The following is a 21,684-nucleotide window of genomic DNA, read 5'->3' as shown; positions in this document are numbered from 1 at the left end:
CTGAGTCGCGGCCAAGTCGCGTCCCCAGCAGCTGCTGCAGCCTTCTGTCCCTGCTCACTGGATGCTGAACCCCTGCTCCAGGTCCTGCCTGAGCGCTGCCAACCCGTCCACCTCCTGCTGAGCACGTGGGCCTTGGGGTTGCAGCTGCTGACCGGCCATGGTATTTAGGGTGTGCCGACGCTCATGACCGCTGTCCCCACCCTGAGCGCACTGGCCGAGGCCCTGAGGACCATCCGGGCCGGCCCGTCCCCTGCCCGGCTGTTCGGGTCCAAGTGTGAGCACCGTGCCCATTTCCTCCGCTGCTCACACTCCATAGGCCCCAGCCCCACCCAGTCCAACCTTGACCGTGTGCTCCGAGGCTGCCAGCCCAGGGCCCCCGCCCAGCGGCCAGGGTGGCCCTCGGGGAGCCGCCGCCCAGCCCGCCGGTGCCCCGCCCGGCTGCTCCCCTGGCTTCGGGGCCCTCAGCTGCTGCCCTACACCCTCCTGCGGCCTCACCTGGGCGGCCTTTGCCTCCTGTTTCTGAGCCCTCGGGCCCCGTCCCAATGTCCCCACGGCCTCCCCTTGGTCGCACCCACATGCTGACGGGCTGCTCCCGGCAGCCCGAGCCATGAGGACCAGGCCCTGCTGGCTGCCCTGAGCAGCTGGGCCTGGCGGGCGAGCAGCGCTGCGGAAGGCCGCAGAGGCTGGTGTGGCCGCAGGGCGGCGGGGACAGGCCCGAGCGTGGCCAATACTGGCGTGGCTCGGGGTGGCGGGGCCCGGCAGCAGTTCGCTGCGCCGTCAGCGCGGCCTGGATGGGCGTGCGCAGCCCGGGCGCTCCGTGGCTGTCGGGCCCAGGAGCACGGCCACTGTCCTCCCCGCGGCCTCCAGGCGGGCTGACGCCTGACTCCGTGGTGGTTCTTCCAGGACTGTGGGGTGCAGATGCCGAGGCGCCCGCCCCCCCCCCAACCCGCAGACCCAGCAGCTTGGCTCTCCCGCGAGGAGGAAGCGCTCGGGGCGGGAGGATGGCTGCCCTGTGACCTCGGTCCCTCCTCTGCAGTAATCCCTTCCTCCTAAGCCCTTAATCACAGCTTTGGGGTCCGGTCAGGAACAGGCCGCGGGTCACGATCCGTCACGTGCCTACAGTGTTTCTTCCTGCATGAAGGAGGCCCGCTGTCCCCAGGCGCCCAGGCCTGGCTCCCAGGGAGGGCTCCTCCGCGTCCCCAGGGTGTAGGGGTGGGGTGCCGCCACATGGAGGACGCCCTGCTGGGGACTGCGGCCCAAGGATGGGAAGCGTCCCCCCCTCTCCAGAGGACCTCTGCGCACCAGCCTGCCCCCCTTTGCCTGCGTCCCCAGAGGCCTGGGCTCTCCAGCCTTCCCTGGGCACAGACGTGCCTTCCGCATCTCAGTGCTCATGTCGCTTTGGGGGCTCCTCCGGCCACCACAGTGAGCTTCAGACTTCACCGTGACCGCGTTTTCAGGGTTCAAACCAAACCTTACACATATCTGTCCTGCCCGCACCACACACAGATGCCGCCGGAGGTGGGGAGCCTGGCACAGCCCCCCTTCATTGCCCCAAGGCCGCGCGATGCCCCCACAGAGTGCTGCTCTGTGCGCTGGACTCTCCTCCACCTGGAAGGACAGTGCGATTACCCACAGAGAAAGGGGCAGTGGCCAAGTGGGGGACGAGGGGTCATGTTAAATAAGACAGTAAAAGGCTCTGAGGGGTGCAGGGTGAGATGAGTCCCCCCCGTAACTGCAGGAGAAATCAAGGCTTGGAAAAGGAGCAGGGCCCGGGGACCAGGGAGAGCCAGGCCTGGTCCCACCTGTCGTGGCAGGAGTGGCATCAGGAAGGGCTCCCGAGGGCTCTGGAAGGTCGACGTACCCTGTTGCCTGGGTCTTCACCCCCATCTCCCTCCTCTACCCACACCTGGCACATAGCTTCCCCTGCCCTTGCCCTCACCCTACCGCCCCTGGGGGTTGACGTGGGAGACCAGCCACCTGCACACATCCTCCCTCTCAAGGCCTCGAGCTCAGGCTTCCTGGAAGGTCTGGGGTCACACCGTGGGCACATGGCACCACCCTGTGTCCATACCTGGAACCACAGGAGACAAAGCAGAGAGGCTGACTGTGAGGCACAGGTTCTAGCATCAGGGACCCAGAAAATAGGCACGTGCATGCAAATGTGCATATTACTCATTTTTAGATTCTATTAACTTAGTTTAGAGACAGAGAGCAGGTGCAGGGGGAGGAGCAGAGGGAGAGGGAGAAGCAGACTGAGTGCTGAGTGCAGAGCCCGACACGGGGCTCGATTCCACGACCCAGAGATCACGACCTCAAATCAAGAGTCAGACGCTCAAACAACGGCACCACCCAGTGCCCCAAACTTTTGAAAATCGATTTCATCACTTAAAACGTCGGTTCTCAAAGTCTGGCCCGTGGACCAGCAGCATCAGTGTCACCTGGAAACTTCTAGAACTCATTTAGGAAGTCTGGTGGTCTCAGCTGCCGTGACAATAGCCCTCCTAGGGAACTATGATGCACATATATGGCTGAGAACCATTTTGTGTCATATAAAAATTTATGCTCCATGCTATTTTGTTCAAAACTAAATTTCCACTTCCAAAAAGATTAAACTCTCACCCAGACGGCAAAACTCAGCCCCTTCCCTTTATCCACAGACACAGGTCCACTTCGTGCTTCTCAGCCATGCAGCACCTACTGAACACTCAGCTCGTGGGTAGAGATGGAGTCTCCAGCCGCGCCTTCCTCAGCCCACCTCTGCCTCACTGCCCTGGAGCCTGCTCTCAGAGGAGCCTGCCCATGTGGGACGTGCCCGCAGACACTCCGGGCCACTCCACAGTCAGTACTTTACTAGCACCCCGTTCTCTGGCATGACGGCTAATTGCATGTGTCAGCTCTGCCAGGCCCCGATGCCCAGATATTGGGTCAAACATTATTCTGGATGTTCCTGTGAAGGCGATTTTTGGTTGAGACTAACATTTAAATGGGTGGACTTAGAGTAAAGCAGATCATCCTGCACAATGTGGGTGGGCCTCGTTCAATCAGTTAAAGGCCTTGACAGAACAAAGACTGATTCCCCAAGCAAGAAGGAATCCTGCCAGCAGATGGCCTTTGGACTCAAGGCACAGCATCAGTTCCTCCCTGGGCCTCCAGACTGCTGGCCCACTCGGCCCATTTTGGAGTCTTCCACAGTCACATGAGCCCATTCCTTAAAGTAACCCCCACCCCAGCCCCACATACTCTGTTGGTCCTGACTCTGTGGTAGGACTCTAATGAATACGGTCACAGGACTGTGCCAGCAGAGGGCCCCTGGGGGCTCAGCAGTGGAGCACCTGCCTTAAGCTCCGGGCGTGACTCTGGGGTCCCGGGATCGAGTCCCAAGTCGGGCTCCCTGCAGGAAGCCTGCTTCTCCCTCTGCCTGTGTCTCTGCCTCTCTCTCCCTCTCTCTGTGTCTTTCATGAATAAATAAATAAAATTTTAAAAAAAAAAAGACTGTGCTAGAACAGAAGCCCTTTAGCTGCTTTGTCCTTTCACCTTTGGCAATAAAAATACAATTATTACACTTTCCTGCCTTTAATGTGGATCATACTAAATGATGCTAATGTAACCCAGACATGCCACTAGCAGGAACGCTTCACACCACCGACACCTGAAGCATCACTTTCTCTGGCTGTGTCACGAGCGGTCACAGACGTAGCAGCCCAGAACAGTGTGCTGACCGTCTCCGGGGTTCCGGGGTCAGCAGCCCCGGTGTGGTTGCTGGTCCTTTGCTCAGGTCTCACCTGCTGACCTCAGGAGTCCTGGGGCCACGGTTCCCATCCGAGGCTCAGGGTTCTCCTCCAAGGTCGGCTGGTTGGCAGAGTTGAGGTCCTCGAGGGAGTAGGGCTGAAGTCCTGACCCCTGGCTGGCCGTCGGCCGGGGTCTCCGCTCACGGAGGCCACCCTTGGATCCTCACTCCCTCAAGAAGTAATTCATAACATCTTGTTTGCTATTTCAAGGCCAGCAAGAGAATCTTTCTTGCTTCAAATCCTTCTGGCATTTTTAAAAAATATCTTATTTATTTATTCATGAGACACACACACACACACACACACAGAGAGAGAGAGAGAGAGAGAGGGAGAAAGAGAGGCAGAGACACAGGCAGAGGGAGAAGCAGGCTCCATGCAGGGAGCCCGACATAGACTCGATCCCGGGTCTCCCGGGTCTCCAGGGTCACGCTCTGGGCTGAAGGCGGGTGCTAAACCACTGAGCCACCCGGGGATCCCTTTCTGCTCTTTCAGGGTTTCAGGCCTGCCACTTTCAAACTGGAACTTCAGGAGATCCCTGGGTGGCTCAGCGGTTGAGTGTCTGCCTTTGGCTTAGGTCATATCCAGGGGTCCTAGGATTGAGTCCCACGTCGGGCTCCCTGCATGGAGCCTGCTCCTCCCTCTGCCTCTGTCTCTGCCTCTCTCTGTGTCTCTCATGGATAAATAAATAAAATCTTAAAAAAAAAATACAAACAAACCCTGGAACTTCACCATCAGGTCTCCTGGGGCCCCAGCATGTCAACTGCAGATCTCGGGACTTCAGTCTCCACCATCATGTGAGCCAATTCCTTGTAACAAATCTATAACTGTCTGCATCCTGTTAGCTCTGTTTCCCTGGAGAACCCTGGCTAATGCAATTAGTGGGGTAAATTTGTCACAATTAATGAGCGAATATTGATGCATCATTATTAACTAAAGTCTACACTTTTGGGGTGCCTAGCTGGCTCAGTCAGTGAAGTGTCTGCCTTGGGCTCAGGTCATGATCCAGGGGTCCTGGGATCAAGCTCCGTGTTGGGCTCCCTGCTCAGAGGAGAGTCTGCTTCTCCCTCTCCCTCTGCTGCTCCTCCTGCTTATGCTCTCTCTCTCTCTAATAAATAAATAAAATCTTAAAAAAAAAAAAGTCCACACTCTATTCGGATTTCCTCAGTTTCCCCCTAATGTCCTCTTCCTATTCCAAGACCTCACCCAGGACCCCACATGACGTTCAGTCCTCATGTCTCCCGAGGCCCCTCTGGGCTATGACAGCTTCTCACGCTTTAGGGTTTTGATGACCTTGACAGTCTGGAGGAGGCCGGGTCGGGTATGCTGTAGGAGGTCGCGGTATTGCAATGTGTCGGCGGTTTTTCTCCCCATTAGGCTGGAGTTGTGGGGTTTGGGAAGATGTGCGCAGAGGCCAAGTGCCACTTGCATCACGTCGTGTCACAGGTGTGCATGTCACCGTGACTCAGCAAGTGGTGCCGCCCTGGATGGCCTGGCTGTGCGTGCTCGTCGGGGCCTCTTGCATGACGTTGCTCACCGCCCCCTCTTCCATCCCTTGCTCTTTGGGAAGAGGGCCCTCTGCGCAGCCCACACTTAAAAAGTGCAGGGTTATGCTCCACCTCCTTAAGGGTGGAATATCTGCATAAATTATTTGGAATTATTACATGAGATATTTGTCTCCCTTTTATTCCTATTTATTGTTTTATCCACTTGTTATTATTTATTCAGTTATTTATGTCAGTATGAACTCATGGGCTTTGCTTTATATGTTGGATTATAACCAATACTATTTTACTTTATTTGCTCAATTTTTTTGGCATTGAGAGTTCTTTCTTTTGGCTCCTGTGTCCCTTTCACATACATAGCCTGATCGTTATGGCTTGTTTCTTCCTTTGTTTGTTTTGAGCACTTCCTCAGTTCCTGGCATGATAAAATGCTCCAGCCTCATCTTGCCTATTTTTTGCCCCAGTCTGAAAATAAGCCAAGGAGACCTGGTCCCTTTTATTGGTGAATAGCACTAGAAACCAAGATCTGGGCAGTGGGTAGACACATGACTTAATGCATTTGTCAAAATTCATAGAACTTCACAGCCCAAAGAGTGAACATTAATGTGTGCAAATTTTAAAATATCATTAGGATCTCAGGGACTCCTCATGTGGAACCAAGGATACATATATGAAACAATCACATTATACATATATGAAACAATCTCTGTGAAGGGAGTGGGGGAAGACGCTGACCCCAGTAACAGGAAATGAGTGGAGTCTGTACAGATAGAGGCAAAGAAACTGCAGTGTGTCACTCCAGCTTATACAGTAGAAAGCCAACTCAATAGAAAACACAAATGAGTAACATAACTGCCTTCCTGGACGCATGGCTGCACTACCTTTCCCACCCTTTCCTGCGGTTAGGATTGACCACACGATTCTGAGTGGAAGCGATATGAGTAAGTTCCTGGTCTGACTACATAAACATTCTCGTGCATCAAGTTGTTTCCTAGAGCTATGTTTATAGTATGGAGAAAATGGGAATAATCTAGTTTGCATTAGTAAGATACTAGTTAAATAACTTGTGGTCCATGAAGGTGAAAAGAATGAGATATATTTATATACACCAACATGGAAAAGATGTCCAAACCATATTGGTTGGTTAAAAAAACAAGTTAAGAAGCATCATATTATATCCACACAATGGGATACTATTCATCAATAAAAAGGAACAGATGTGTTACCACATGGATGAATCAAACTACACTGAGTGAAAGGGCCAGGCTCAGCAACCTACAGTCCACCTCAAGGATTGGCAAACCATCACCTATCAGAAAATTCAGGTCACATCTGGTTTTGGTATCTCCTGTGAGTAAAGAATGGTTTTGTTTTGTTTTGTTTTTTACATTTTTAAACAGTTATATAAAAAAATGGAAAAGAAAAGAAAAAGAATACATGCAAAAATACATTTAAAAATAAAAAATAATGAAAATACAGCATATGAAGGAGTATCTAGATGGCTCAGTCAAACAAGTGTCTGTCTTCAGCTCAGGTCATGATCCCAGAGTCCTGGGATCAAGCCCTGCATCAGGCTCCATGCTCACTGGGGAGTATGCTTTTCCCTCTCCCTCTGCCTCTGATCCTCTCCACCACTTGTGTTCTCTCTTGCTCGCTCTAGGCTCGCTCTCTCTCTCAAATTAATAAATAAACCCTTTAAAAATACAGCATATGAAAACTTGTGAGATGCAGCTAAACTCATGCCTTGAGGGAAACTTACGGTTTTAAAAGGATACATACAAAAGAAGAAAAACTAAAAACCAATGATCTAAGAATTTCTCAATAATTTAGGTGGAAAAACAGCATATTAAGCATATTAAAAAGAGCACATTCCATGTACTCCAAGAAGTAAAAGGAATAAATAAATAAATGTAGAAAATAAATGCACAAGAGAGGTGAAAATTTTTATTCTTTAAGCAATTAATAGAGATATTCCAGGTATAAACTATTCAAGAAAAGAAGAGAAGATACAAATAGCCAATTTCAATAATGAAAAACAAAGAACACAGAAACAAAAATCCTCAACAAAATATTAACAAACCCAAAATTCAACAGTAAAAGGGTCCTATGCCACAATAAAGTGAGATTTATTCCAGGAATGCCATGGTAGTTCAACATCCACAAACCAATTAGTGTGATACACCACATTAACAAAATGAAGAATAAAAATTATATGATCATCCCAAAAGATGCAGGAAAAGAAAGCACTTGACAAAACTTAACATCTATTTGTGATAAAAATTCTCAATACACTGGGTAGTAGGGAAACATACCTCAACATAAGGCTATATATGATAAGCCCGTAGGTAAGATCATACTCAACAGTGAAAGACTGAGGGCTTTCCCTCTAAGACCAGGAACAAGACAAGGATACCCATTCTTGCTACTTTTATTCAGCAGAGTATTGGAAGTCCTAGCCATTGCAATTAGGCAAGAAAAAGAAATAAAATGCATCCAAATAAAAAAAGAAGTAAAACTGTCAATATTTGTAAATGACATATTATATACAGAAAGTCTAAAGACTCCACCAAACAACTGTTATAACTAATAAGTGAATTAAGTAAAGTTGCAGGATACAAAATCAACCTACAAAAAATCTGTTGTGTTTCTATACACTAATAGCAAACTATCAGAAAGACAAACTAAGGAAACAATTCCATGTACACTTCCATCAAAAAGAGTAAAATACTTCGGAATAAAAGTAACCAAGGAAGAGAAAGACTTGTATACTGATAATTATAAGACATTGATGAAAGGAAGTGAAGAAGACACAAGTAAATGGAAAGACATTCTGTGTTCATATTTTGGAAGAGTTAACACCGTTACAATGTCCATAGTACTAAAGTGATCTACAGATTCAATGCAATCTCTATTAAAATTCCAATGGCATTTTTCACAGAAATAGAATAAACAACCCAAAATTTGTATGGAACCACAAAAGACCTTGAATAGTCAAAACAATCCCAACAACAACAACAAAAAAAAAAAGCAAAAAAAAAAAAAAAAAAAGCTGGAGTTACCATGCTCCCTAATTTCAGACTATATTACAAAGCTATAGCAATCAAAACAGTCTGATATTGATATAAAACAGACACAGAATCAATGTACCCAATGGAACAGAATAGAGTCCAGAAATATATCCATACCCATATGGCCATATAATTTTTGACAAAAGAGCCAAGAACATACAGTGGGGAGAGGACAGTCTCTTCAAATAACGGTGCCAGAAACACTGGACAGCCAGTGTTGGTCCAGTCTCATTCTCATGCAGAAGAATGAGATTGGACCCCTTTATTACACCACAGACAAAAATCAGCTCAGAATGGATTAAAGACGTGAATGTATGACCCGAAACCATAAAAGTTCTAGAAGAAAACCCAGGCGGTAAGCTCCTTGACCCCAGTCTTGGACATGATTGCTGGATTTGACACCAGATGCAATGGCAAAGGACGCAAAACTAAACAAGTGGGACTACACCAAACAAGAAAGCTTCTGCACAGCCAGAGAACCATTGACACAACAAAAAGGAAACCTGCTGAATGGGAGCAAATACTTGCAAATCATACATGTGATAATGAGTTAATATTTAAAATATATAAATAGATAGGGGCACCTGGGTGACTCAGTCGGTTCAGCATCCAACTCTTGATTTTGGCTCAGGTCCTGATTTCTGGCTCCAGAGATGGAGCCCTGCATGGACTCCCTGCTCAGTGTGAAGTCTGCTTCCTCTCTTCCTCTCCCTCTGCCCTCTGCCAGCTCATATGTTTTCTTTCTCTAAAATAAATTAATAAATCTTAAATATATATATATATCATACAACTCAATAGCAAAAAAAAAAAAAAGAAAAGAAACAATATGATTAAGAATTGGCCAGAAGGTCTGAACAGATATTTGTCCAAACAAGACATCCAGATGGCCAACAGGTACATGAAAAGATGCTCAACATCATCAGGGAAATAAAAACCAAAACCACAGTGATGTATCACCTCTCACCTGTCAAAACGGCTACTATCAAAAAGGCAAGAAATAAATATTGGTGAAGATGTGGAGAAACGAAAAGCCTTGTGCACTGTTGGTGGGAATGTAAATTGATGCAGCCACTGTGGAAGATGGTACAAAGCTTCCTCGAAAAGTTAAAGACAGAACTACCAGATGATCCAGTAATTCCATTACTGGATATTTACCCAAAGGAAATTAAAATACTAACTTGAAAAGATATCTAAACCCTCATTTTCCTTGCAGCATTATTTACAATGTCCAAGACATGGAAACGTGTTAATCAACCAATGAATCAACCAATAAACCAAAGTTTATACCACTTTAAAGGAGTGGCATAAATACACAAAGGACTATTATTGAGTCACACACACACACACACACACACACACACAAGGAAATCTTACCATTTGCAACAACATGGATGTACCATTATGCCATTATGCTAAGTAAAATAAATATGACAGAGAAAGAAAAATACCATACAATTTCACTTATATGTGGAATCTAAACAAACAAACAAAAACTAAACTCTTAGATACAGAGAATAGATTAATGGTTGCTACAGAAGGGGGATGGTGAGTGGACAAAATGGGTGAAGGAGGCCAAAAGTTATAAAAGAAATAAATCATGGGGATTTGATGTACAGCATTATGGTGACAGTTGTTATTGTGACTATCCTATGTACTGTGTATTTGAAATTTTCTAAGATAGTCGATCTTAAAATTCTTAACACAAGAGAAAATTTTGTAACATGTGATGATGGATGTTAACTAGATTTATGGTGGTGATCATTTTGCAATATTTACAACTAACAAATCATTATATTGTACACCTGAAACTAATACAAAATTTTAAGTCAGTTATAACTTTGAGAAATGACCCAGTGTTTCCCTAGCCCTATAATCAGCTGAACTGCACCATTCTACCTATTGCCTGGAACTTGGGAATTAAAAATCAAACAAACAAGCCATAACAACTATAACAAATCACTAACAAAAACACATCCACTACTTAAATCCTACCCCGTCCACAAAATAAAGGGGAGAAGGAATGGTCTTTCCCATTTCTCCCTCATTTTACTACCTCACATTTTGGGGGTGTTTTTTTGTTTGTTTGTTTTGTTTTGTTTTTTTCCTCTTCTACTTCAAGTCCTCTGTCCTGACTCTACCTGTATGAAAAAAGTGGGATCCAGAATGAAACTGACTCTTGATCTGGGACTTCTGTCTCCACCTCCAAGGGAAGGGGTGAGGAGAAGAGGATTATTCCAGAGACTTTGAGATTTTCCCTTCACATCTTTTGTAAACTTCCATTTCCCATTATAGTCCCCAAATTTATTTTTTTTAAGATTTTATTTATTTATTTGAGGAGAGGAGGGGGCAGATGGAGAGAATCTCTAAGCAGACTCCTCACTGAGCGCAAAGCTGGACCCAGGGCTCAATCTCATGACCCTGAGATCACAACCTGATCTGAAACTAAGAGTCGGATGTTTAACCAAATGAGCTACCCAGGGACCCCAATTTCCAGTTCTAATAAAAAGAACAAAAAGGGGGCATTATTATAGACCTTACAAATAAAAATTAATAAGAGAATATTGTGGACTTTATGTTAATCAAATGAAAATATAGATGAAATTTGACAAGTTCACAGAAAAAAATGCAAGTATAAAAAATTATTTTGTTGTGAGAAATAATAAAAAATCTAGGTAATTTTATTTCTGGAAATCTAATAAAGAAATTGAATTTATAGGGATCCCTGGGTGGCGCAGCGGTTTGGCGCCTGCCTTTGGCCCAGGCGCGATCCTGGAGACCCGGGATCGAATCCCACATCGGGCTCCCGGTGCATGGAGCCTGCTTCTCCCTCTGCCTATGTCTCTGCCTCTCTCTCTCTCTGTGACTATCATAAAAAAAAAAAAAAAAAAAAGAAATTGAATTTATAATTTAAAGCCTCTGCACAAAGAAAAATTTGAGGTTCAAATGGCTTCACCAGAGAATTGTACCTCACCTTTTATACAAAGAAAACTCAAGCCCCGGGACGTCCGAGTGGCTCAGCGGTTGAGCTGCCTTCGGCTCGGGTCCCAGAATCGAGTCCCACATTGGGCTCCCTGCATGGGGCCTGCTTCTCCCTCTCCCTGTGTCTCTGCCTCTCTCTGTGTCTCTCAGGAATAAATAAATAAAACCTTAAAAAAAAGAGAGAGAAAAAAAGAAAACTCAAGCCCCAGATAGATTCTGGGGACTGTGCCTGGTCGTAAGTAGCCATTGGTCAGTGAGGGCCGATGGCCTAGAGCAAATTTTGCCAAAATTTAAGGAAAAAAATAGTAGCAATCTTGCACAAACTTTTCCAGAGAATAGAAAAAACAAAGAAAGGAATGTGTCTCATTTATTTTTTTTTTAATGAAGCAAACATCTTTGTCAATAAAACCTGATAAGGACACTGATTTAAATGAAAAAGTACAGGTAAATATCTCTCATGAACATAGATACAAAAGTTCTCAAGGAAACATAAGCAAATCAAATCTAGCAGTGTATAAAAAGAATATGACCTTCTGACTAAATTGGGTTTAGAGGCTTGTTTACTTTTTAAAATTAAACAATGCAATTCATTACAGTAACAGACAAAGGAGCAAACAAAGTTACCTCAACTGGTAAAAAAAAAAAAATGTGATAAAAGTCAACATCCATTCATCGTTTTTTTAAGTAGCAATTAGGCATAGAAAGAATTTCCTTAGTTTTATATTTATTTTTAAAAGAAAGAGTAGGGACACCTGGTGGCTCAGAGGTTGAGCATCTGCCTCTGGCTCAGGGTGTGACCCCGGGGGGGCCCCACAGGGAGCCTGCTTCTCCCTCTGCCTGTGTCTCTGCCTCTGTGTGTGTGTCTCCTCAATATTTACTTATTCATGAGAGGCACAGAGAGAGAGAGGGGCAGAGACACAGGCAGAGGGAGAAGCAGGCTCCATGCAGGGAGCCCGACATGGGACTTGATCCTGGGTCTCCAGGATCACACCCTGAGCTGAAGGCGGCACTAAACCACTGAGCCACCCGGGCTGCCCGACAAAATCTTTTAAAAAATAAAAATAAAGAGTATGTTAACTAACTAAAATTTAAATTAAAAAATAAATAAAAAGAAAGAAAACAACGGGCACAAACATGGGGTTTTGGATGCGGCGGAGGCGGGCAGCACGGCTGGCCATGAAAGGATTCACCCATGGCAGAGCACAGGGGATGGAAGTTTCCGGAAGGCACTGCAGGGGGCTGGTGCAGGGGGTTGGTGGGCAGGACAGCAAAGGCAGGATCCTCTGCCAGGTGGCGGTGGTAAGAGGCTGTAGTCACAGGCAGAGTGAAGGAATACGGCGATGGCCAGGATGTTCTCTTTTCTGGTGATCCTAGGGGCTGTGCCTGGTCGTAAGTAGCCATTGGTCAGTGAGGGCTGATGGCCTAGAGCAGTTGGCATCCACGGGGACGCGGGACCCTCTGGCCGTGCTCAGATGTCCACTGCTCAAGGCCGCTGCCCAAAAGTGGCCTCTGCGACTAACACTGTTAGTCAAGGGTGGAATATTGAGAGGTCTCTATCTCAGAATCAGAGGGAGCCAAGGACGTCCTCTATCCTGAGTTCAAGCCAACATTACATCGTAGGCCCTACACGAGTCAAGAGACAAGAAGAAGAAGTAAAAGTTATAAGGATTGGAAAGAAGAAAAATAAAACTATAATTACTTGAGACAATATGGATGCAGATGTCTAAAATCCAAAAGAATCTGCAAACAAGCTATTTTAATGAATAGATGTGTTGGCCAAGGCCACTGGGTACGAGGTCAAAATCTGTTGTAGTTTCATACTATCAATAAGCAATTAGAAAGCAAAACAAAAAGGAGGTATTTTACAAAGCATAAAAAATTTACAAAAATAACAAATGGACTTTGGTTTTTCATCCAGCATATAAGAAGTTTGAAGATCACCACTGCCCCCCAACAAGTGAGACCCTGAAAAACTAACGATTCTTCTTCGATCCAACAAGGCAAATGAGATCCCAGGACAAAGGATTGTCCTCGGGATCGGAGAGACAGAGAGGCAGACGCAGAGAGGCCAACTCCGGCCGCAGAGACCCCGCTGGGACCCGGGCCAGGGTGAGGGAGCCCGGAGCGGCAGTGCTGAGTCCCTGCAGGCTCAGCGTGGACAGGTCGGAGGCAGAGACGCCAGAGGGACACAGTCGCTGCATTCTCAGCGACGATCAGAGAAACACCCCTTGGCACCGCTGGGGCAGTGGGAAAGGACACGACCGCCCTCGGCCTTCCTGCCCCACCTGCACCCAGTGAAGCTCCCCGGGCGGAGCACAGCCTCACGTGACACTGAGCCGCAGTCGAGGACGGGGACCCCCGTCCCAGGTCACTCACAGCCCAGCTGCCAACGACTTCGAGGCCTGCGAAAGGAAAGAAGCAAACAATGGGGCCAGGAAGCAACAGGAGCCTTGTCAAAGGCAAAGGTGTGCAGGTGGCAAGTGGCCGGGACACACAGCTGCACATCTTATGGCATTTCAGTCTCAACTTAAAACACCTGTGAGTCCCGTCCCACCTGTCGGTGGCCCAAGCCTGGAGCGGGCCTCGAGCGCCATGGTCGCGCTGGGAGTGCAGAGCGCAGCAGCCCGGGGCGGGGGGGTGTCCTGGGGGTCCCAGGCCTTGGTGCACACGTGACACACCAGCCTGCCCCCACCTGGACACCCGCACGGGGACATGCACAGCAGCTCCCGCATGATCGCCCAAGCCTGCAGGCAGCCCGAGGCATCAGTGGAGGAAGGAGGCTGTGGGCCGTTGGGGGCCCCAGACACGACAGAGCAGACAGAAGGTCCCCCGATAGGCCGCGCCCCAGTTCAGCCCCCTCCCTGGCTGAAGATCATGGGGCACCGCACCCAGGGCACCAGGGCACCAGGCACGCCAGCCGCTGGCAGAGGCCGGGACTCACATGAACAGAGCGGGCGATGCCAGCACTTCGGGGGCTCGGCTGTCGCCCTCATGACCCCGACCCCCGTGCTGGCCACAGGGCCAGTGGCTGGTCGGGACAGCCCGGGAGCCGGGCCGTCCACAGGGAGGGGACGGGCCAGGTGCAGGCACCTGGGGGCCGGTGGCTCCATTCTGGGCCCGTGGGGGGACACACAGGGGCTGTGACCTCCCCTGGGCTCTCGCGGGGACCCTGTGGCTGCAGCGCGGGGCCCTGCAACAGGCCACCGAGGCGGCGCGGGGATGGCGGGGTCAGGCCGGGGCCAGCAACGGGGCAGGCACACAGTGGCCGTGGCCAGGTCGCCACCAGGGCTCTGGCCCCGCGACGGGAACATCTGGGATGGCGGGCCACACGTGAAGCCCACCTGTGGAGAAGGCTCAGGAGTGGCCCTGGGTCGGGACTTTGAGCCAGCCGCGGGTCGCAGAGGTGGTGCTAGCGCTGGGGTTCCGTGAGGGGATGAAATTTGGGTGGAAACCTTTGGGAGTCCACTGCAGGGGTGTTTAACCCATGAGTCTGGGTGGGGGTCGGGGCACGAGAGCAGGGGGGGGCAGAAAGGGTGGGGTCAGCTCAGGGAGACAGCAGGAAGCTCCCAGAAGCTCCGCAGGGAGACTAGTGTGCAAGAGGCTGGGAAGTGGGGTGTTTGCCATGGTAGGGGGACCACTAGTAGTGGGTAACCCAGGAGAGTAGGGGGTCTCTGGCAAGGTCCAAGGGGCTGAGGAGCCCAGCCCTGGGGCAGTGCTGAGGGCCTTGGGGAGGGGGAGGGGGTACCATGAGGGCCGTGGGGGGGCACCATGGGGGTGGGGGGCACCATGAGGCCCGGGGGGGCCTGGGAGGGCATCATGAGGGCCGTGGGGGCCAGGAGCCCATTGGAGTGGCTCTGGGCTGGGTCCGAGGGTTACCAGGGACCTAAAGACGGAGGCCAAGGATGGGACCATTGAAAGAGGTCAAATTGGTGAAGGAAAAGCCGTCAGCAGACGGGCCGCGCCAACCACAGAATCCCGACGGTCCCACAGGAGCGCGGGAGAGGGTGACCAGGCACTAGAGGGGGGGCTCGAGGGAAGGGGGCTTGAGGTTGGCGGACTCCCGGCATTGGGACGGGGCGCCGGGCCAAGGGCGAGCAGCCAGGGGATCCCGGGTGCAGGGCGCAGGCCGAGCTCCGGGCGGTGCGAGGGTGTGGGAGGACCCCCGCTGCTGAGGAGCACCCTACTGTCGCGGCAGGTGCCAACTGGGGAGGCCGATGCCCCGGCCGGGGTTTCCTTCTGCCTCCCAAGCCACGAGGGTGGCGCCCAGCTGCACCCCGTCACGAACAGCCCGGTAAGATGTTGAAGTAGCTCCTTCAAACTACACATGTCCTCTGTCCCCAAGGTACTGCCCACGACATGGGAGAACCAGAGCCAGCGGGGGGTGGGGGTGGGGCAGGTGGTCGCAGGCCTCTGGGGACAGTCATCTGAGCAAAGGAGGCGAGGACGCGGCTGCTGCGCCATCTCTGGGGGCCAGGCCACCCTTCATGCAGGAACCCTACCTCGGCCCTCCGTCCCCACCCGACCGACCTGCCCACAGGGGAACCTGGGCAAGAGTGGAAGCTGCCCTGCCCTCCCCTGCGCTGCCGAGGCAGGAGGTTGGGGGCCCCGGGCTGCTGGAAGGGGCCCGGCAGCTGCCGGTGGGTGAGTACTGGGTGCTGAGAGGATTACGGGGCTCTGGCCCCGGCCCCCCTGCCCCCACGGTGCCCCCCGGCCCCCCCCCCGGCCCTCACAGTGACCCCCCCTTCCCCACCATGCCCCCCCCCACGGCCTTCACAGTGCCCCCCCCAGGCCCGGGCCCCAGGAGACACCTGCGCTGGCAGGTGCAGGGGGCAGTGCATGAAAAGCGATAAACTTTATGGCCCCTGTGCTCCCAGCAGGCGGCGGGCGAGCTGGTCCTCAAGGTTCTCAAGGACCGGCTCAAGGCCCTTCCCGGCTAAACAAACAGGCCCTGGCTCCCGACCTCTCCAGGCAGGATACCTGAGCTAATAATTAATCAGGTCACAGATATGGCGACTTTTTTTGTCTTACTAATCGTGGTAAAATACACAGAACAGAAAATGTACCGTCTTCACTGTCTCTAAGCCAGAGCCCAGGGGCTCCACGCACATTCACACTGTCGTGTGACCACCGTCCACTCTCTGTCCCTGTGAATGTAGAGACTCTAGGGATCTGGTGTGGGTGGAATCCTGCAGGATGTGTCCCCTGGCGTCTGGCCTGTCACTCAGCCTCACGTCCCCTAGGGCCACTCACACTGTGGCAGGTGTCAGCGCATCCCTCTCTGTGCAGGCCGAGTGATAGTTCTGTGTTACTTTAAACAGTGCAAACCCTCCGTCCGGGGCTGCAGCTGCGTCGCCCCCTCCTAGACCAGTTGCCACCAACCAGTGGAGCGTCTGAGCAGCAGGCTTCCCGGGGGAGGAGCCTCCTCTCTGGATCCACGGCGGAAAGGCAAGGGCGTCCCCAGAGGGACCGTGGACACGAAGGCACAGAAGGCGTGGTCTGGTTTCCACGGGGGCACGGGGGACTGGAGGTGGGCTTGGAGGTGGCCTGGGCTCGTGGGGTCATCCCGGGGTCAGTCTGCTCCTCTGGCCTCAGTGGGGGCTCCACCCTCACAGGCTCATCACTGGGGGATGCCCAGGCATGTGTGTCCACGTGTCCGCGTGTGTGTAGGACGGGTGGGAGCGCAGCCAGGAGCCAGAGGCTGTGCCCCCCGCATCCTCTGTGGCAGGAGCTCAGCACCCAGCAGGCTTCAGGCTGCCTCTCCTCTGTCGTTGGCCCGACTGTCCCGCGGTCACCTCCTGGGACATGAAGACTTAGACGAAGGCCCTTAATTAATCACACAGAAGGGGCCCTGATGGGCTTTCAGGCATTTTAGGGGATTCCTTGTTACATTTGGGAGCTTGCTTTCTTTTTCCAAAAAATTTTGTTTGTTTGTTTGCTTATTTATTTATTTGACCCAGAGAGACGAGGAGGGGGGAGCGGTAGAGGCAAAGGGAGAAGCAGGCTCCCCTCTGAGCAGGGAGCCCGATGAGGACCTCGACCCCAGGACACCGGGATCATGACTGGAGTCGAAGGCGATGGCAGACACTTCACTGACTGAGCCCCCGGGCCCCCTGGAATTAATATTTTAAAAACATCTTTAGTGAGGGGTGCCGGGGGGCCCCAGTCAGTGAAGCATCTGCCTTCGGTTCAGATCATGATCCTGGGCTCCTGGGATCGAGCCCCACTCGGGCTCCCTGCTCAGCTGGGGTCTGCTTCTCCCTCTGCCCCTCCCTCTGCTCACACTGTCTCTCTCCATCACTCTCTCTCAAATAAATAAATAAAATATTTGAAAAACAAAACCCCAAAAACATCTTTGGCGAGATATAATTTATATACCATAAAATTCACCCACTTAAAGGATATAATCCAATGGTCCTCAGAACTCTTATTCATAGAGTTCTACAACCATCGCCACAGTCAGTTCTAGAACATTCCACCACTCCGAAAAGAAACCCCGTATCCGTTAGCAGTTGCTCCCATCCCCCCCCCCCCCCCCCCGCCCCAGCCCCTGGCCACTTCTAGTCTGTATTTTATCTCTTTGGATTTGCCTGTTTTGCACATCTCCTGTGAGTAGAATCATACAGTACTTGGCATTCTGGGTCTGGCTTCTTTCACCGAGCACAGTTTTGTCAGGGTTCATCCACGTGGTAACACGCGTCAGGACTTCATCCCTCCGTGTGGCCGCATAGCATCCCACTGAGTGGACGGGCCACATTTCGTGTATCCAGTCTTCAGTCGACATTGGTGTTGCTGGCACTTCTTGGCTAGTAGACGCACATGTTTTTTTTATGTGTTTTTTTTTTTTTAAGATTTTAATTTATTTATTCATGAAAGACAGAGAGAGAGAGGCAGAGCACAGGCAGAGGGAGGAGCAGGCTCCATGCAAGGAGCCCAACGTGGGACTCGATCCTGGGTCTCCAGGGTCACGCCCTGGGCCAAAGGCAGGCGCTAAACCACTGAGCCACCCAGGGATTCCCTACGCACACGTTTTTGTGTGGATGTTGTCTTCAATTCCCTCGGGAAGATACCGCCGAGGTACTTACTAGGTTATAGGGCAGCATCATGTTTAACATTCTGAGGAGCTGACAAGCTATTTCCCAAAATGGCTGCACCACTGTGCATTTCCACCAGTAGCACGTGAGACTTCTAATTTTTCTACTTCCTCACCAACACCTCTCATTGTCCATCCTTTTCATTATAACCATCCTACTGGAGGTGAAGCCGTATCGCGTTACGGTTTTTTAAAATAGACTTTATTTTTTAGACCACTTTTAGGTTTATGAAAAGCTTCACAGAAAGTACAGAGAATGTATAAACATACATATATATTATATAAATCTAACCTTATTATTGACACCATGTGTTAGTGTCGTACATTTGTTAAAACTGATGAGTCAGTATTGATGCATTATTAACTAAAGCCCAGAGTTTACATTAGGGTTCTCTCTTGGCTGTACATTCTGTGGGTTTGGACAAATGCATCATGGTGTGTCTACCATTAGAGTGTCATGAAGAGTAGTTTCACTGCCATAAAAATCCCCTAAGCGCCATTATTCATCACACTGTCCCTCTAACCCCTTGGAACCACTGATCTTTTTACTGTCTCCATAGTTTTGTCTTTTCCAGAATTTCACAGATGTGGAATCCTACAATGTGTAGCCTTTTCAGACTAACTTCTTTCACTTAGTAATATGCACTTAGGATTCCTGCATGTCTTTTCATGGCTTGATAGCTCATTTCTTTTTATCACTCATTAATACCCCATTGTGTGGATGTCCCAGAGTTTGCTTATCCATTAACCTATTGAAGAACATCCACTTCCAAGTTTTGGAAGTCATGAACAAAGATGCTATAAATATCTGTATGCAGGTTTCTGTGTGCACATGAGCTTTCAGCTCATTTAGGCAAATATCTAGGAGCATGATTGCTGGATTGTATGGTTAAGAGTCTGTAAGAAACCACCAAACTGTCTCCCAAAGTGGCTGCACCATTTTGCAATGAGTAAGAGCTCCTATTGCTCTGTATCCTTGCCAACATGTGAGGCCAGTGTTCTGGGTCTTAACCATCCCAATAGATGTGCAGTGGTCGCTCATTATTTCAAGTTGCATCCCCCTGACGATACAGGATGCTCAGCTTCTTTTCACGTGCTTATTTGTCATCTGAATACCTTCTTTGGTAAAGCATCCAGCTCTTTTAACCACTGTTTAAGGAGGTTGTTTTCTTATTTGGGAGTCTTGACAGTTCTTTATATATTTTGGATAACATTTCTTTATCAGATATGTCTTTTGCAAATATTTAGTACCAGTCTGTGGCTTGTACTTTCATCCTTTTAACAATGTCTTTTGCAGAACAGCAGTTTTTAACTTTGGGGATCCATGGGTGGCTCAGCGGTTTAGTGCCTGCGTTTGGCCCAGGGCGCGATCCTGGAGTCCCGGGATCGAGTCCCACGTCAGGCTCCCAGCATGGAGCCTGCTCCTCCCTCCTCCTGTGTCTCTGCCTCTCTCTCTCTCTCTATGTCTATCAAAAAAAAAAAAAAAAAAAGAAGTTTTTAACTTTAATGAAGTCAAATGTATCAATTTTCTCTTCCATGGGTCATGCCTTTGGCATTGTATCTAAAACACCATTGCCAAACCCAAGATAACCTAGATTTCCTCATATGTCCTCTTCTAAAAACATCATCGTTTTGTATTTAACATTTAGATCTATGACCCATTTATGCATTGATTTTTGTGAAAGGTTAAAATCTGTGTCTAGATTTTTCCTTTCATGTAGATACCCAGTTGCTCCTGTACCATTTGTTGAAAAAAAGCTATCCTTTCCAGGCAAAACACATGAAGGGGATTGAGAGGTACAAATTTCCAATTAGAAAATAAACTACACCCAAGGATGCAAAGTACAGCATAAGGAATATGGTCAATAATATCGCAACAACTTTGTATGGTGACAGATGGTAACTATACTTATTGTATTGAGTATTTCACGAAGTATGTAAATGTTGAATCACTATGTTGTATATCTGAAACTAATATTGCATGTCACTTATGCATCAATAAAATAAAGCAAATATAAAACTTTTAACCAGAAAAAAAAAGACTATCTTTTCTCCGTTGAATTGCCTTTCCTCCTTTGTCAATGATAAGTTGACTATTTGTATGGATCTCTATGTGGCCTCTCTATTCTATTCCATTGATCTATTTCTCTAGCCTTTTGCCAATAGCACACTGTCCTGATCATTGTAGCTTTACAGTAAGTCCTGAATCATTTGTTCCAACACAGTATTGTGTTGGCTCTTCTGGGTCTTTTGCTTCTCTGTATAAACTTTAAAATAAGTTTGTTGATGTCACAAAATAACTTGCTGGGATTTTGATTGGGATTATATTGAATCTATAAATCAATTTGGATAGAATTGACAGTTTTATAATATTGAATCTTCCTATCCAAAACATGGAATATTTCTCCATTGATTTATATTTTTTATATCTTTCATCAGAGCTGTGTTGTTTTCCTCATACAGATCATGTACATATTTTGTTAGATTTATACCCAAGTATTTTACCTTCTTTGGTGCTAATGTAAATGATATTATGTTTAATTTCAAATTTTAGTTATTCATTGCTGGTATAAAGGAAAGCAAGCAACTTTTGTATATTGATCTTGTATCCTGCAGCTTCACAACAATATCCTATTAGCTCCAGAAGTTTTTTATTCTTTGGAATTTTCTACATAGACAATAATGTCATATGTGGGGAAAAAAGTAAATTTCTTCCTTCCTAATCTGTATACCCTCATTACACTTTCTGGTCTTATTGCATAGGCTAAGACTTCCTTTGTTGACTAGGACTGGTGAGAGGGAATTTCCTTGTCTCATTCTCAATCTTAGGAGGAAAGCTTCTAGTTTCCCACCATCAGGGTGGAAGGATTCTTAGCAGATCTTTTTTTATTAAGTGAGGAAGTTCCCCTCTATTCCTAGTTTGCTGAGAGTTTTTCTCATGAAACAGTGTTGAATTATGCCAATTTTTTTTCTATATCTGTTGATTTTATAATGTGATTTTTCTTTCTTAGCCTATTGATGTGATAGATTACACTAACTGATTTTGGGGAATTTTTTTTTAAGATTTTATTTATTTATTCATGAGACACACAGAGAGAAGCAGAGACACAGACAGAGGGAGAAGCAGGTTCCCTGCAGGGAGCGCGATGCACAATTTGATCCCAGAACCCTGAAATCATGACCTAAGCCAAAGGCAGATGCTCAACCACTGAGCCACCTAAGTGCCCCACACTAACTGATTTTTTAATATTAAACCA

The sequence above is a fragment of the Vulpes vulpes genome, chromosome 5 (assembly GCF_048418805.1).
Source record: "Vulpes vulpes isolate BD-2025 chromosome 5, VulVul3, whole genome shotgun sequence".
In the NCBI taxonomy this organism is placed as follows: Eukaryota; Metazoa; Chordata; class Mammalia; order Carnivora; family Canidae; genus Vulpes; species Vulpes vulpes.
Note: the sequence above shows the minus strand (reverse complement) of the source record.